The sequence below is a fragment of the Myxocyprinus asiaticus genome, chromosome 3, assembly GCF_019703515.2.
Source record: "Myxocyprinus asiaticus isolate MX2 ecotype Aquarium Trade chromosome 3, UBuf_Myxa_2, whole genome shotgun sequence".
NCBI lineage: Eukaryota > Metazoa > Chordata > Actinopteri > Cypriniformes > Catostomidae > Myxocyprinus > Myxocyprinus asiaticus.
In genome coordinates this window covers 60,516,650-60,535,695 of record NC_059346.1, presented here as the reverse complement: position 1 = coordinate 60,535,695, position 19,046 = coordinate 60,516,650, and positions in this window count along the sequence as shown.

Sequence of the window (19,046 nt, the reverse complement as noted above, 5' to 3'; positions counted from 1 at the left end):
TGAAATAAGTCAACCCGGAAGTCTCTACGGCATTCTGATCCTGAGATACCCATCTTAGTGATTTTGAATGGAAGTCAATGGTGTTTGGTTGCTAGGGTGCTATAAATGGTTTCTAGGGCGTGGCTAAGTAGTTCCCTTGATGACAGTTGTAGACTGATTGCTCACCCAATTAAAACAAGCCAACTGTCATGTCTCTAGAACATTCTGATCCGAAGATATCACACTCTAAGTGAAAGCAATAGTGTTGGTCGCTAGGGTGTTCTAAATGGTTTCCAGGGCATGGCTAGCCAGTGAACAGAGAGATTCTTATTGGCTGCTTACTAAGCTGACTCATAAGAGCCAATCCCCAAGTGTTTATGACATTCTGTTCTGAAGATATTCTTCTGAGACATTTTGAATGGAAGTTAATGGGGGGTGGTTGCTAGGGTCCCATAAATAGTTGTTAGAGCATGGCTATGCCATTTCCAAGGTGATACTTAATGAGTGATTGGTATCCCGATTGAAATGAGCCCACCCCCATGTATCTATGTCATTCTGATTGGGAGATATGATCTGGCAACTTTCTTGCATTGACTGCCATAGTAGGAAAAAAGTTATCTTCCCATAGTACCCTATGGGACTTTTTGGTACGGTTTTTTGCTCCCCTTTTTACCCCATGGGTACATTTTACCCCCATACACAGGGTATGTTCGAACACGGCTTGCTAACCCGAATCAAATGAGAGCACCCGCATGTGTCTAGGACATTCTGATCAGAAGATATCACACTCAGCCATTTTGAATGGAAGTCAGTGGGGATGGTTGCTAGGGTGCTCTAAATGGTTGTTAGTGTGTGGCTAAGTAGTTTTTCAAATGGATACATGAAGACTGATTGCTCACCCATGTGAAATAAGCCAACTGCCATGTCTGTAGTATGTTCTGATCCAAAGATATCCCTGTCAGCCATTTTTAATGGAAGTCAATAGGGCTGGTTGCTAGGGTGCTCTAAATTGTTGCTAGGGTGTGGCTAGCCAGTGACCAGAGAGATGCTTATTGGCTGATTATTAATCTGACTGAAAAGAGCCAATCCCCAAGTGTCTACGACATTCTGTTCTGAAGATATCCTTCTGAGCCATTTTGAATGGAAGTCTATGGGGCGGTTGCTAGGGTGCCGTAAATGGTTACTAGGGCGTGGCTACACCATTTCCAAGATGATCCTTAAAGACTGATTGGTAGCCCGATTGAAATGAGCCCGCCCTCATGTATCTATGTCATTCTGATTGGGAGATATGATTTGACAACTTTCTTGCATTGACTGCCATAGTAGGGGGAAAAATGTTTTCATGGGCGAGACCCTTGCCATAGTATGCCTATAGGAAATTTTTGGGATGTTTTTTGGCCCCCCGGGGGTGCACCATACCCCAATCCCTTAGAAAAGTCATAGCACAGGTGTCGTCAATAGGCCGGTAGATTTGACACCTAATTCATGGGTCTACTACAAATGGTGCGGGATGAGTTAGGAAAACCGAAGTTTTGTATGGAAATAGAAGAATAATAATAAGTATGTGAGATTACAATAGTGATGCTTTGCTTCGCAAGCACCACTAATTAAACATCACTTGAGGAAGACACTGTGGCCAGTGTAGCTTCTGTTCCGCTGTAAGTGTCCGGGGAAGATTACCCCATCATGGAAAGGTTCTAAAATAGAAAAGTCAATGGCAACCACCTAGTTGTGTCTGGAAGCGAGCACATGGCCCATGGGGCATATATCTGTGGGAAGATTGCCTTAGCAACAGTGCACATTTCACACCCCTGACACCAATTCTTGATATCTTTGGCCATCCCATGCCAGTAGTACTGTCGCACCAATTCTGTTGTTCACTCTGAACCTTGATGTCCATGATTACCATGTAACTGCATAAACACCTCAGGCTGCTGACACTCAGGTAAGAGAATCTGAAAGACATCCTTTCACCCCTCTGTTTGATAAATCTTATGATGCAGCAGACCATTCACAAAAACAAGTAGATCCCATTGATGTAGGAATCCTTGTGCTCTCACTGACAACTGAAGATGCTCTGTACAGCTAGAGAACCTCTTCTCTTACCAAAAAGGTAAGATGGCCAACACAGCATTGCTCTGTAGCAACTTTGCAGTACTCAGTTGACTCAGAGGGTTATTATCTGTTCATACTACACACTGTTGACCCCACAGATGGTCATGAAACTACTCTGTAATGGCCCATTTCAAACCCAAAAACTCATTTCATAGAGCTATACTATTTCTCGGATGGATTCAGGCTTCAGTTGGCATAGGCCACAGGATGCACCTTCCCATTCTGTTCTTGGGAAAGCACCGCTCCTAGTCACTGATGACAGGCATTCACTTCTAGGATGAATGGAAGAGAGAAGTCAGTGAACTCAACACTTACAAACTTAAAATTCTGAAAACTGTGGTCACAGTGGTCAGACCAGTATTCATCAAATCTAACCCCCGGCCTTTCCGACTCTTTGCGCCACCTACTTCTGCAACTAGACAGTGAAGTGGAGCAGCCAGCTTGGAGAAGCCTTCAACAAACCACCGATAATAACTGGCGAACCCCAAGAATGATCTCAGCTCAGACAAAGTGGTTGGATGGGGCCAGTTGGCAACAACAGACACCAGGCTTTTACCTTTTCGCAATCAGATGTAGGTATGCGCCTATACCTGTTTTACGGGCTTGTCATCCAACAAAGGGAAATTATGAGACATACAATTAGTAAAACATAATTGAATATCATAGGCAGAAAACACTGACACATACCTTTGAAGCAAGGCCCTCACTTTATCCTATTCCTGATCAAAAAAGGCAGACAGATCAACATCCTGAATCTGCAATGACAACAAATTTGTCTGAACCTCATGTGAGTCAACAGAGGCAGTTGCACCATCAAACACCTTCACACATTCAGTAACACCTGCTGGTAAACTCACCATTTGTGCCTGTGTTAACAACCCCACTGGACTATCTGGATGAAAGGTCAACTGTGAACAGCACATTTACAAGGGGAGTAAATGCTGTACCCCTCACCACCAATACCGGTGCAGAAGAAACTAACAACCCCTCTGGCAAATTATAGCCATTAATAAGTGGCTCTAGCAACACAGCATTGAAAGACTTGCTAAGCTGACTGGGACAAGCAGCTGCTCCAGTCTTCATTGTACCCGCAGGTATACATGCAGGTTTCCTACCCCTGACCCTGGCTAATCTTGGCAGGATTCTTGACAAGCTGAGCTCAGCTTGATGACACTGTTGTAAAGCTTGCTGCCAACCAGAAGATGCATGCACTACAGGGGTAAGTTCAAACAAAGATGAGCCATGCTGGCCAAACAACTCTTCATTTATTTACTTTATTTTTTCTCCCTTTTTCTCCCCAATTTGGAATGCTCAATTCCCAATGTGCTCTAAGTCCTCATGGTGGCATAGTGACACCTCAATCTGGGTGGCGGAGGATGAATGTCAGTTGCCTCTGCATCTGAGACAGTCAATCTGCGCAAATTATCACGTGGCTTGTTGAGCGCATTATCGCAGAGACATAGCGTATGTGGAGGCTTCACGATATTCTCCACAGTGTCCACGCACAACTCACCACACGCCCCACCAAGAGCGAGAACCACATTATAGTGACCACGAGGTGGTTACCCCATGTGATTCTACCCTCCCTAGCAACCGGGCCAGTTTGGTTGCTTAGGAGACCTGGCTGGAGTCACTCAGCGACTCTCAGAACTCGCGACTCCAGGGGTGGTAGTCAGCGTCTTTACTCGCTGAGCTACCCAGGCTCCCCCAAACAACTCTTCATAACATTCTTTAATGACATTCATCCCCACTACTCCAGGAACAGTAGGTGAACTAGTAGAACCTGGTAGATCCACCATCGCCTAGGAATAGCTTTCCCTAGAACTTCAACTGTTAGCTCTACATAGCCAACATATAGAATGTCCTACCCATTACCTCATAATTGAAGACAGTGACAGGGCTAGAGATTACCCCTTAGGTGTTGCTGGAAGAAACTCTCCACAATTGTGGAGACCATAGACCATGTATCTAACAGGCAATCTATCACTACCCTACCCAGTCTTACAGAGACATTAGGACATTGTGCTACCAAAGAACCTCCCCCTCCCAATTGTTCTAGATTTTGCACTTCTGAGCCAGATCTACCCCCACTCAACGTATGGCTCCAAACATCTGTTCTTGCTGTTCCAGCAACATATTCTTCAGTTCTACCATGGCTAGGTTGTTAGCGGCAAAGAGGTGGCTCAGTAGCCTGCAGGGTCCTGGAAGTTTGCACCACACAAAAAGACAGAACAGAATAACCCCCTCTCCCTTCAAATATCTTAAAAAATACATATACTAACAAAATAAATAAATAAATAAATCAACCAAACAATATTCAAACTTAAAACAGCTCTCAGCTTGCCCACCCACCCGACTATGCCAGATTGTAACCCCTTGGGGATTGCAAAGCAAATACCCCTTCCCTCTATGCAGAGGTAAATGTAGGCTTCTACAAAGCTGATACAGAAAGACTAAAATAGAATGTATAATAATCTTTTTAATTCAAAAATTTAAAAACAAGACAAAATCAATATCAAATTTATAAAGAAAATTGGCATCACACAGAAAACACTGTAAATGGGTGCAGTCACAAAATACAGTCATACCACAGCTTTATTAATACCAACATTATCAAAACCTTAACTTGTAGAATTGAAACATTTTTGATACAATCACTGTTAATACTAGCCATGATTTGTGTGTCAGTAGATGAAATGATTAATAATACTTATATTCTCTATAATTAAACGGAGCTACATATCCTGACAAGAAATCCATATTTGTATTCTTCTAATTCATTGCATACAGTAAATTATTACACTACCAACTTCTTATGAATGTGCTGTCATCGTTTATATCACTGGTGCTTGAGGGAATGGACTATTTAATAGGGAATTCTGAGAAAAACCTCAGAATTTAATTGCACTTGACCTAGCCCATTTAGTCCTTTGCGTGCATTATTTTGCCAACCACACTTGCGCCTAGACTTTGCACATGCTTGCACGAAAAAACAAAACTATATAGGCATGCACACTGGCATTGCACTTAAGACTTAAAGCATAGTGCTGGGCTTAGTGCTTTTAAAGTAGGGCCCTTAATCTAATAATGTTTATGTTAATAAAAGTTATTATAAATAGATATCTATGGCTTACAGTGAAGAAATATATGTAGGTTATTTCTGAACTACCAGCAAAACAAGTTTTAACTTGGTTCAATAGGCCTGTATGGTTATGTTGGACATGTAACAGGTTGATAAATACACAACCTCACATATATAAATCAAATCAAATCAAATCACTTTTATTGTCACACAACCATATTGCAATAGTGTGTGAAATTCTTGGGTGCAGTTCCGAGCAACATAGTAGTCGTGACAGTGATGAGACATATACCAATTTACAATAAACATCAGATTTACACAACACAATAAAATCTAATATACACATAATTACACATAACACAATATACAAATAATAACATTCAATGTACAGTATACAGTGCATCCGGAAAGTATTCACAGCGCTTCACTTTTTCCACATTTTGTTATGTTACAGCCTTATTCCAAAATGGATTAAATTCATTATTTTCCTCAAAATTCTACAAACAATACCCCATAATGACAACGTGAAAGAAGTTTGTTTGAAATCTTTGCAAATGTATTAAAAATAAAAAATAAAAAAAATCACATGTACATAAGTATTCACAGCCTTTGCCATGACACTCAAAATTGAGCTCAGGTGCATCCTGTTTCCACTGATCATCCTTGAGCTGTTTCTACAACTTGATTGGAGTCCACCTGTGATAAATTCAGTTGATTGGACGTGATTTGGAAAGGCACACACCTGTCTATATAAGGTCCCACAGTTAACAGTGCATGTCAGAGCACAAACCAAGCCATGAAGTCCAAGGAATTGTCTGTAGACCTCCGAGACAGTATTGTATCGAAGCACAGATCTGGGGAAAGGTACAGAAAAATGTCTGCAACATTGAAGGTCCCAGTGAGCACAGTGGCCTCCATCATCTGTAAATGGAAGAAGTTTGGAACCACCAGGACTCTTCCTAGAGCTGGCCGCCCGGCCAAACTGAGCGATCAGGGGAGAAAGGCCTTAGTCAGGGAGGTGACCAAGAACCCAATGGTCACTCTGACAGAGCTCCAGCATTTCTCTGTGGAGAGAGGAAAACCTTCCAGAAGAACAACCATCTCTGCAGCACTCCACCAATCAGACCTGTATGGTAGAGTGGCCAGATGGAAGCCACTCCTCAGTAAAACGCACATGACAGCCCACCTGGAGTTTGCCAAAAGGCACTTGAAGGACTCTCAGACCATGAGAAACAAAGATTGAACTCTTTGGCCTGAATGGCAAGTGTCATGTCTGGAGGAAACCAGGCACCGCTCATCACCTGGCCAATACCATCCCTACAGTGAAGCATGGTGGTGGCAGCATCATGCTGTGGGGATGTTTTTCAGTGGAAGGAACTGGGAGACTAGTCAGGATCGAGGAAAAGATGAATGCAGCAATGTACAGAGACATCCTTGATGAAAACCTGCTCCAGAGCGCTCTGGACCTCAGACTGGGATGAAGGTTCATCTTCCAACAGGACAATGACCCTAAGCACACAGCCAAGATAACAAAGGAGTGGCTCCAGGACAACTCTGTGAATGTCCTTGAGTGGCCCAGCCAGAGCCCAGACTTGAACCCGATTGAACATCTCTGGAGAGATCTGAAAATGGATGTGCACCGACGCTCCCCATCCAACCTGATGGATCTTGAGAGGTCCTGCAAAGAAAAATGGGAGAAACTGCCCAAAAATAGGTGTGCCAAGCTTGTAGCATCATACTCAAAAAGACTTGAGGCTGTAATTGGTGCCAAAGGTGCTTCAACAAAGTATTGAGCAAAGGCTGTGAATACTTATGTACATGTGATTTTTTTTTTATTTTTATTTATTTATTTTTTTATAAATTTGCAAAGATTTCAAACAAACTTCTTTCACGTAGTCATTATGGGGTATTGTTTGTAAAAATAATGAATTTAATCCATTTTGGAATAAGGCTGTAACATAACAAAATGTGGAAAAAGTGAAGCGCTGTGAATACTTTCCAGATGCACTGTACAATACACACAATATAGAATACACAGTATACAATAAAAAAGTATATGTAGTATATATAAAATGTACAGTATGTTGTTTTGTACTGTATTGACATTCAGGCTGTCGGTTGATAGTAAGTTGCCAGTGTGTTGTTAAGAGAGAATATAATATATAATAATATAATTTATGACAGTCCGGTGTGAGATATAAGAGTAATAAAGTGCAGTGATGATGTATATTGATCGTGGGAGATCAAGAGTTCAAAAGTCTGATTGCTTGGGGGAAGAAGCTGTCATGTTTTCGGCTGGTGCGGGTCCTGATGCTGCAATACCGCCTGCCTGATGGTAGCAGTGAGAACAGCCCATGGCCCAGGTGGCTGGAGTCTCTGATGATCCTCCAAGCTTTTTTCACACACTGCCTGGTATATATGTCCTGGAAGGAGGGAAGCTTACCTCTGATGATGTGTCTGGCAGTTCGCACCACCCTTTGCAGGGCTTTGCGGTTGTGGGCGGTGCTATTGCCGTACCAGGCGGAGATACAGCCAGTCAGGATGCTCTCTACAGTGCTGGTGTAGAACCGTATGAGGATGTGACGGTTCATTCCAAACTTCCTCAGCCGTCTCAGGAAGAAGAGGTGCTGATGAGCCTTCTTCACCATGGCTTCAGTGTGGATGGACCATGTGAGTTCCTCAGTGATGTGGACACCCAGGAACTTGAAGCTGCTGACTCTCTCCACTGGTGCTCCATTGATGGGACTGTATTCTCTGTCTTTTCTCCTGAAGTCCACCACAAGCTCCTTTGTCTTACTGACATTGAGGGAGAAGTTGTGCTCCTGACACCAGTGTGTCAGAGTGTGCACCTCCTCTCTATAGGCTGTTTCATCATTGTCAGTGATCAGACCTACCACCGTCATATCATCAGCAAACTCAATGATGGCATTGGAGCTATGTGTTGCCACACAGTCATGTGTGTACAGGGAATACAGGAGTGGGCTGAGAACACAGCCCTGCGGGGCTCCAGTGTTGAGGGTCAGTGATGAGGAGATGTTGCTGCCCATTCTAACCACCTGGCGTCTGCTTGACAGGAAGTCCAGGATCCAGCTGCACAGCGAGCTATTTAAGCCCAGAGCCTGGAGTTTCTTATCAAGCTTGGAGGGCATTTTGGTGTTGAATGCTGAGCTGTAGTCTACAAACAGCATTCTCACATAAGTGTTCTTTTTTTCTAGGTGGGAGAGAGCAGTGTGTATTGTAGATGCACTGGCATCATCAGTGGAGTGGTTGTTGTGGTAAGCAAACTGCAATGGGTCTACTGATGGAGGCAGCACAGAGCAGATGTAATCTCTGATTAGTTTCTCAAAGCATTTGCTGATGATGGGGGTCAGAGCAACAGGACACCAGTCATTTAAGCAAGTGATTTTGGATTGCTTTGGAACAGGCACAATGGTGGAAGTTTTAAAGCATGTGGGGACTACAGACAAAGAGAGGGAAAGGTTGAAAATGTCAGTAAAAACACCAGCCAGCTGGTTCGCGCACGCTCTGATGACACGGCCCAGAATGCCGTCTGGACCTGCGGCTTTGCGGATATTCACCCATCGGAAGGATCGGGTTACATCCGCTACAGAGATGGAGAGTGAACTAACCTCTGTAGCTTCGGCCGCGAGAGCTCTCTCCACGAGGGCGGTGTTATTTCCCTCGAAACGAGCATAGAAAGTATTTAGCTCATCCGGGAGAGAGGCAGCGGTGTTCACGGCAGAGTTTTTATTCCCTTTAAAGTCTGTGATGATGTTAATTCCCTGCCACATGCTTCTAGAGTTGGTAGTGTTGAACTGTCCTTCAATCTTGTTCCTGTACTGATGTTTTGCTGCTCTGATAGTTTTTCAGAGAGGATAACTGGCTTGTTTATGCTCCTCCGCATTCCCGGAATTAAAAGCGGAGGTTCGCACATTAAGTGCCGTGCAAACATCGCTATTAATTCAAGGTTTCTGGTTCGGATAGATCCGTATTGTTTTGGTCGGAAAGATGTCCTCTACGCACTTTCTGATGAAACACGTTAAGCTATCAGTGTAAAGCTCGATGTCATCATCAGAGGCGGACCGGAACATCTCCCAGTCCGCGTGATCAAAACAGTCTTGTAGCATAGAGTCTGATTGGTCCGACCAGCACTGGATCGTTCTGAGGGTGGGTGCTTCCTGTTTCAGTTTCTGCCTGTAAGCGGGCGGAAGCAGAATGGAAGAGTGGTCCGATTTGCCAAATGGTGGGCGGGGGAGTGATTTGTAGCCATCCCGGAAGGGAGAGTAGCAATGGTCCAAAACCCAGTCCCCTCGTGTGTGAAAACTAATGTGTTGGTGGTATTTTGGTGCGACTGATTTGAAACTGGCTTTGTTAAAATCCCCGGTCACAATGAACGTGGCCTCAGGGTGCGCGGTTTCCTGCTTGCTTATAATCCCATACAGTTCTTTGAGTGCCTGGTCTGTGTCGGCTTGTGGCGGGATGTACACAGCAGTGATAATGACTGCTGTGAATTCCCTTGGTAGCCAGAATGGTCGACACAGAAGCATGAGAAATTCCAGATCAGGAAAGCAGAAAGACTTGATAGAATGTACGTTCCTCTGATCACACCAGGATTTGTTGATCATAAAACATACACCACCACCTTTGCTTTTACCTAAGAGGTCTTTCGCTCTGTCCGCTTGGTGCACGGAGAACCCCACGGGTTCAATGGCTGAGTCTGGAATCTCCGCAGACATCCAAGTTTCTGTAAGGCAGATAATGCAGCAGTCCCTCGTCTCTCGTTGGAAAGAGATCCACGCTTTCATCTCGCAGAGCTTGTTGTCCAGAGACTGAACATTTGCCAGTAGAATACTGGGTAGCGGGGATCGATTTGCACGACGTCTTACTCTGATGAGAATGCCTGCTCTGTTTCCCCTTTTCCTCCTGCGTTTCCACGGCCGGGCAGCCCAGACAAACGGCTCCGCTGGTGTGTTTGTAAACAGCGTGTCGGCATTGAGGGATTTGAAGTCCGGTTTACAGTGTGTAATTGCAGAACCGATGTCCAAAAGTGTTTGTCTGTCGTAGACAATAAGGCATACAACATCCAAGACAAAAAACATAAGAATAGTAAACAAAACAAACAAAACACTACAATGTTGTGTCGGAACTTGCAACGCAGCAGCCATACTCAGCGCCATCTTGAGTCCAGTCCAATATAACATGCTTCTAAAGCCTTGTTCCATATACAAAAATGAGTACCAGGTCCTGTTTGATCTTACTTGGTGGTATAAGATAATAATTAGATAACATTTAACAATTATCAATCACAGCAGCTGCACTTAGATAATTAAAAACAGACGTCTGTGATCAGAGTTTGTGTGATTCCTTCATGAAAAGTCTCAAATCTACTAACAGTAGCTGTTGAGCAGCCGCGATAACAATGATGGTGGTCTGTGAAATATCATCATTCATGTCGAATCCTGAGATTGTCCTGATGAAAAATAAAAAACTTGAAAAACTGGAAAAGGGTGTTTCAACCCTACAAAGAGCACTTCTTTGGCTCAGAAGCTCAATTTGAGTCAAGACCCCATTGAAAGTAGTTCTTTTCTACAGTGCCAGAAGAACCTGGAAGTGCCAGAGCCGAGCGTTTGTTTACACCCATGTCATTATTTGAATTGTACCGGAGTTGTGACCATTTGCAGACCCCCAATATACAAACACCGTAACCAATGGGCTGATGGATCACTATCAGCACCCTCTGTATGTCTTGGAATTCAAGAGGTCTAGCTGTTTTCATAAGGAAATGGGGGTTGTAACACAGAAATTAATTCCCTCTTTAATGTTTAACCCTACAGGTTCTAAAATCTGTGTCAAATCATTTTAATTTGTAAAATGTTAATTGTGCTTTTAACAGCACACTTCATTTCAAAGCAGCTTTACAGAAATATTATGCTTCAACACAAAAAGAAGCTGTAATATCTGTAATGTCTTAGAGTCATAATTGTGTGGTTTGATAAAAAAAGTGATTGTAAATTGTGCCTTAAAATAAATAAGTATATAGTATTTGTATTTAGACCCCCAGTGAGCAGGCTAAAGGCAGCTGTGGCAAGGAGCACAAAACAGCATAAGATGTTGGTTAATGGAGAAAAATAACCTTGGGGGAAACCAGGCTCACTGTGTGGGCCATTTCCCCTCTGGCTAAACAGCATAAATATATTGCCAATATTAGTTATTTATGTGTAGGACAAGTCATGGTTTAAAATGAATAAACTAAGTAAATGTTAGGGGCCAATGTTTAACCTCCCGTGACCCCCGCGTGACTACTGTGTGCATTTTCCGTTTCCCTTTTTGATTTGTAACAAGTAGCAACTAATAAACAAGCAAAATAAATAAATAAATAAAATAAAAATAAAATGTACCATGTCCACATATGTGGACAGCGAGACTACGTTGTGAAATTTTAAATGACACTAAGCTACAGAAAGTCAGATTTTTTTTTCATCAAATTGTTTATTATATTAACAATATTAGTGTTGATTATTCATGTTTTGAGATGTTACAGACATTACATCAAAAATTAGCATAATTAATTCTGATTCAATGTAATGTCCAGCATCATCCAATCACTACCAACCATGTTAAAATAAAATGTTGCATAAAAATTTGAATCTATGTACTGATTACCATTGTCCATGTCTGCCAAACATGTTGAGTGGTCCAAACATCACCTGCAACCTGAAACTGAACTTTTGGTCAGATTTTAGGACTGAATGCACTTAGCTGCACAGAGAGCTATAGGATGCTCCCTTGCTCCCTATTTAGTGAATGACTTAACCTCCAGTGTACTGGTCTCAGAACAGTTTGAAATGCACCTTATTTTCACCCTAAGCCCATATAAAGCCTCCGAAAGCAACATTTTTCAGCTTTTGGATGAACCCATGTGAAAATGCCTAGTAAATTATTTTGAGTTATCAAAATAAAATATAACAATGTATATTAAAAAGAAGCGAAATGACCAACAGATGTGTTAGTCCTTTGCTATTTCGCTGATGAAGGCATTAGTTGGTAAATAATTTTTGACTATGTATTCCATTTTAAGAATGTGGTCCATCCTTTGACCAAGGTGATGTAGGCAAAAGTCAGTGAGGTGCATCACAGTTCGACTGGAAGCTTGTGGCAGTTCATTTCCAGTGCAGTCCATCTTAAGTCAAAGTCATGCAGTGGCCAGTGAAGTATATCATGTCTTACAGTTGGAGCTGACATCATTTAATCCTCTGTGAAGTCCATCGTGGTAGACTGAAGTGATATCTGGCTGGCACAGGCTGCAGTTAGTCGTCCTCACTCAGCAACACATAGTAGTGGGAGTCGGACATCAAGCAGGACCGGAGCTGGATCTGGCAGGCTCTGGTAACCTCAGGATATGTATTCCGAGGTTGAGACAGGGAAACAAATAGAATAATATTAGTGTAGATGCCATTCACTTTAAAGCAGAATTATAGAATATAAGAAATGTTTCTGTTTTGGCAGACTTGACTAATGCAGCATAAATAGAGTTGATGGATAAATTAAGTGTATGCCTGCTGAAAAGATGAGTCTTTAGTCTAGACTTAAACTGAGAGAGTGTGTCTGAGTCCCGAACCACGTTAGGAAAACTATTCCATAGTTTAGGTGCCAAATAGGAAAAGGATCTACCTCCTTTTGTGGATTTTGATATTCTAGGTATTTTTAACAGGCTAGAATTTTGTGATCATAGAGAACATGATGAAATATGTACTGTAGAGTACTGTAGAGCTAGACCATTCAGAGTATTTTAAGTAGTTAACAGAATTTTTTAATTAATAAGAAATTTAACTGGTAGCCAGTGTAGCGACCATAAAATTGGGCTGATATGATCATATTTCTTAGTTCTAGTCAGCACTCTAGCTGCTGCATTTTGAACCAATTGAAGTTTATCTATTGAACCTGCAGGATATCCTCCCATTTTAATCAGAGCCACGAATGCATGAATTTGTTTTTTGTCATCAGAAACAAAGAGCATGTGTTGTAACTTAGCAATATTTCTGAGTTGGAAGAATGCTGTTCTACAAATATTTGAAATGTGATTTTCAAAGGACAAATTGCTATCAAATATAACACCTTAGTTCTTCACTGTAGAAGACATTGATAGTTAAATTATATTTTAGCAGCGTATTTTAGAGGTTTTTGGGCCAATAATTAGTAGCTCTGTTTTGTTGAAATTGAGTAGTAGAAAATTTCTAGCCATCCGATCTTTGATATCATTGATAGACTCTGCTAACTTGGAAATTGTGAAATTTTGTCGTGCCAGACAATCTTCATTACAGAATAACTGACTGAATAATGATGGCGCCACGGATGGCCGCCTCGGTGTGGAGCGCTACTATTGTTTTGTTATTTTTGTTGGTTTGTCCTGTGTTTAGTAATCTTTTTCAGTCAGTTTTACCAGAGACGAACTGCTGAACATTCGACAGCATACACCAGTCAATCTTTTCCCGGATTTTGAATATTTTGACATTTTGTTTGACATTTTAGTTGGAGGCGCGGCTGTGTTGTTTATATGTGCTATGAGACGCAGGCGAGGGAGACGAGCAGATGCGCTGGTCAAACTCCGTCGGCGGGGCTTTCAAACAACGCTGCCGAGCATTCATCTAGCGAATCTCCGCTCTCTCCCTAACAAAATGGACAAACCACATCTCCTCACCCACACAAACAAGGACTTTTCAAACTCTGCTGCCTTGTGCTTCACAGAAACCTGGCTGAGTGAAGCCATTCCGGACAGCGCGTTACATCTGCCGGGCTTTCAGCTGTTCAGAGCGGATCGCATCGTGGAGTTAACAGGGAAAACGAGAGATGGTGGAACATGCTTTTACATCAATGAAAATTGGTGTACAGATGTAACAACATTAAAGAAGATGTGCTGTCCTAATTTGGAAGCACTCTTTATTAACTGTCTACTCGCTGCGGGAGTTTTCCTTGTTTATTCTGGTGAGTGTGTATATCGCGCCAAACGTGTGTTTGAATGCGGTGCTGCAACAGCTGGCTGATCAAATCACAGACACGGAACCACAATACCCAAACTCACTTATCATTATTCTTGGGGATTTTAACAAAGCAAACCTCACACGTGAACTGCCCAAATACAAACAGCACATTACATGCCCAACCAGAGACAGAAATATACTGGATCACTGCTACACAACAATAAAGGATGCATATCGCTCTGTTCCTAGAGCAGCTTTGGGACTATCTGATCACTGTCTGGTTCATCTTCTTCCAACCTACAGACAGAAATTAAAATCTGCTAAGCCTGTATTAAGGACTGTAAAGGGATGGACCAACGAAGCAGAGCTGGAACTACAAGCCTGCTTTGACTGCACGGATTGGAGTGTTTTTGAGGCTGCAGACACCAATCTGGACGAGCTCACAGATACTGTTACATCATATATCAGTTTTTGTGAGGATATGTGCATTCCTACTAGGACTTATTTAACATTTAACAACGACAAACCATGGTTTACAGCGGAACTCAGGCAGCTTCGTCAGGCCAAAGAGGATGCTTACAGAGTTGGGGATAAAGTCTTGTACAATCAGGCCAGGAACACACTGAATAAGGGAATCAGAGTGGCTAAAAGAAGATACTCTGAGAAGCTGAAAAACAAGTTTTCAGCTAACGACCCTGCATCAGTGTGGAGTGAAACAACTTACGAATTACAAGACTCCTGCCCCCAACCATGTGGTGGACCAACAACTGGCTGACGACCTGAATGTGTTCTACTGTAGGTTTGAAAGGCCCAATCACACACCCCACACCCTCTCTGACCTTCACTTCTCACAAACACCAACACCTCCTGCAACCCCCCTTCTCCCCCTCCTGCTACTCAACCTGCACTTAAGATCTGTGAAGATGATGTGAGCCGCGTCTTTTGACAACAAGGGATAAGGAAAGCACAGGGCCCAGATGGTGTTTCACTTGCATGTCTTAGATCCTGTGCTAACCAGCTGGCCCCCATCTTCATACAGATCTTCAATAGATCACTGTGATCACAGTGTGAAGTCCCATGCTGCTTCAAACGTTCCACTATCATCCCCATCCCAAAAAAACAAAAATCACAGGACTTAATGACTATAGACCTGTCACCCTGACATCTGTAGTCATGAAATCATTTGAGAGACTGGTGTTGGCCCACCTGAAGAACATCACTGGACCCTTTCTAGATCCCCTTCAATTTGCTTATCGAGCAAACAGGTCTGTGGATGATGCAGTCAGCATGGGATTGCATCATATCCTGCAACATCTGGACAGACCAGGGACATATGCAAGGATCCTTTTTGTGGACTTCTGTTTGGCTTTCAACACCATCATACCAGCTATACTCCAGAATAAATTACACCAACTCTCTGTTCCCGTGTCTATCTGTCAGTGGATTACCAGCTTTCTGACAGACAGGCAGCAGCTTGTGAGACAGGGGAAACCCACTTCCAGCACCTGTACAATCAGCACTGGTGCCCCCCAGGGATGTGTGCTCTCCCCACTACTCTTCTCCCTCTACACCAATGACTGCATCGCCAAAGACACCTCTGTCAAGCTCCTGAAGTTTGCAGATGACACCACTGTCATCGGCCTCATCCGAAATGACGATGAGTCTGCATACATAAGGGAGGTTAAACAGCTGGCTGTCTGGTGCAGTCAAAACAACCTTGAGCTGAACGCGCTCAAAACGGTGGAGATGATTGTGGACTTTAGGAGGAACACCCCAACACTGACCCCCCTCACCATTCTAAACAGCACTGTGGCAGCAGTGGAGTCATTCAGGTTCCTGGGGACTACCATCTCACAGGACCTGAAGTGGGAGACACACACTGACTCCATTGTGAAAAAGGCCCAGCAGAGGTTGTACTTCCTTCACCAGCTGAGGAAGTTCAACCTGCCACAGGTGCTGCTGATACAGTTCTACTCAGCAGTCATTGAGTCTGTCCTCTGCACTTCAATAACTGTCTGGTTTGGTTCAGCTACGAAATCAGACATCAGAAGACTACAAAGGACAGTTCGGACTGCTGAGAGGATTATTGGTTGCCCCCTGCCCCCCCTTCAAGATCTATACACTTCCAGAGTGAGGAAAAAGGCTGGAAAAATCACTCTGGACCCCACTCACCCTGCCCATTACCTTTTTGAACTGTTGCCCTCTGGCCAACGCTTCAGAGCTCTGTGCACCAGAACCGTCAGGTACAGGAACAGTTTTTTCCCTCAGGCTATCCATCTCACGAACAGATAAATTGCCCCATTGAGCAATAACTATGTGCAATACACAGTTTAGTCTTTCTTATATTTATCCAACACATCCAACCTCTTCTGCCATTTCATTCCTCTGAAAAAAAAAAAAAAAAAACTTGCACTGTACATAACAGATTGTATTAGATTTGCACTACCCATGTGTCTGTACGTATGTGTATAATTATTATTTTTTTATTATTATTATCTATGTCTTGTTGCTGTTTTTGTATTGTTTTTGTATAGTTGTACACTGGAAGCTCCTGTCACCAAGACAAATTCCTTGTATGTGTAAGCATACTTGGCTATAAAGCTCATTCTCATTCTGATTCTGATCCTTCTGATTCTGATAATGGATCTATCTAGCAGCTGTGGAACTCCTGTCCCTCCAACAGGGAACTGACTCAATAGTCCTCTGTATATTAAGTATATGGAGCTGTTTTGCATATGTTATATTAGATTTTTTGTTTCAGTCTAAACAAGCCGAATAAATAGTGTCTGCCAGGAGGCACATGTGAACTCTTCTTGGTCGAGTACATTGATTACGATATACTGTAGCTGACCCATTGATTATGGATAGTTCACCCAAAAATGAAAATTCAGTCATTATTTACTAACCCTCATGTAGTTGTAAACCCATTTGACTTTTTCTTTTTTGGTAAAATAAAGGATACATTTTGGAAAAAAATTCTGCTCACTTATATCATAAAATGGCAGTGAATGGTGACCACTTCAAGCTTCAAAAGGACACAAAAGTATAATTTACAAGTCTAATAAATTATTCCAAGCGACAATATTTTGAAGGCATAAAATACGTTTTGGTGACAAACAAACCAAAATCAAATTTATTTATTTAGAATCTTCACGGACCATTGCTCTCTGGTGCGCATTTTCTAGTGTACAAGAGCAGCAGATCACACAGGCCCCCACTCGTGAGATGGGGCATTCAAGCGAGAACTCGCTTTGTTTGCTACAACGGGACTACAACAGAGATATTAACAAAAGAGAACAAAACACAGCTGCACACAAACCAGAGAACCGAACTTACAAAAAATATCTGAAGATTTTGAAGTCAAAGAGGAGATGCATTTCTATGCCCAGGCTTATTTGTATGAGTACTAGGAAATCTAGAGAAATGGAAAAGGCTGAAACAGATACAGTTACATCGTGTCCTAACCAGACACAACATGACACATGATAAAAGGTATCTTTTTCATGTTAATCAATTTTTGTCCGCAACAGGACATTCTGTCGATTACTTGGTTTTTTTCTGCTGCATTGCACAGGGTAGCAAGGCATTTATTATTTATTTTATAAAAAAGGTATACAAAAAAAATTAAAAATAATTGTTGGTAAAATAGAACACAAAAATGCCCACCCACGTTTTCAGCCAACTGGGTTCTGGAAGTATTTTTCACATTCATTTTTTTCCCCATAGACTTCATAAAACAGTTAAAAGCCATGAACCAAACTAACCTGCACTGAGATGAATCACAACATTACAAACTTTGATTTGAAGCAAAAAAGTATTTGAAAATCGGACAAAAAGACTTGTACTGTCTTTCATGAGGGCACAAACTACAATCCCATGAAGCATTGTGAATGATGAAATCAAATAAAAAAAGCTGGAAATAAATAAATCTATAAATTTTAGGTTGTTGGAATATAGAAACAATATATTTTAGGTTTACTGCAAAATATTCAGATATATACAAATATATATAGAATTTGAGTGTAGGGAGACTGTCTCGATTTGTGTCATGGAAGTGGGCGCTGGCTTCTGGACTTGTTTGGAGGGCTTTGTTGGCCATGATTCTCTGATGGGTGGATCCTTCTTTGCTGGACCATTGGTAGTGTAGTTTTTACCAAGAATTCTGCTATTTTCCATGTTTTTTAAACAATGAAGTTGAAATAATATGAACTGATGGCTTCAACTGAAGCATATAAACCTTTAAATACAGACCTACCGTGAACTCTGAGGTTGTTCATCAATGGTATAAGTTATCGTTGAAAATCAATTAGTCTATGGAAAAAACTAATGGGATTTTTACTTCCGGAACCAGACTATTGCACTTTATTTTAGTGGTAATATCCCAGATATAACAGTATTTACTTTTGGCTTTGTAATGTATTTCTGTAAATATGGTTTTTAAGAAGAAATTATTATTATTATTATTTTTTAATGAAACATTTGGTGACTTAAAACTAAATTCAGACTCATGATGAAAGACTCGAGACTTGACCCAGACTTGTCCATCAGAGACTTGACTTGGACTCCGGCCTTAAGACTTCAGACATGACTTAAAACTTTAAAAAACTTTTTGTTATATGACGATGTCATTAAAACAACGTATTCTTTCTTTTTTTTTTTAAAAAAACCCTTTATGGATAGATTTTTATAGTTTTACTCTTTTCCCAGACCCATGCTTTTAAATGTAAACTTTTAAAATGTATTTCAATTTTTAGTTTTTGCACAACTTACAACTGTACCAAAGCTGTGGCATCATTTCCCATCATGTGGCATCATGATAAACAATTTTTTTCACAAGTTAGTGTGCTTTGTTACAAAGGAGACAAGTGACCGTAAAGAGCCAGAAACAATTC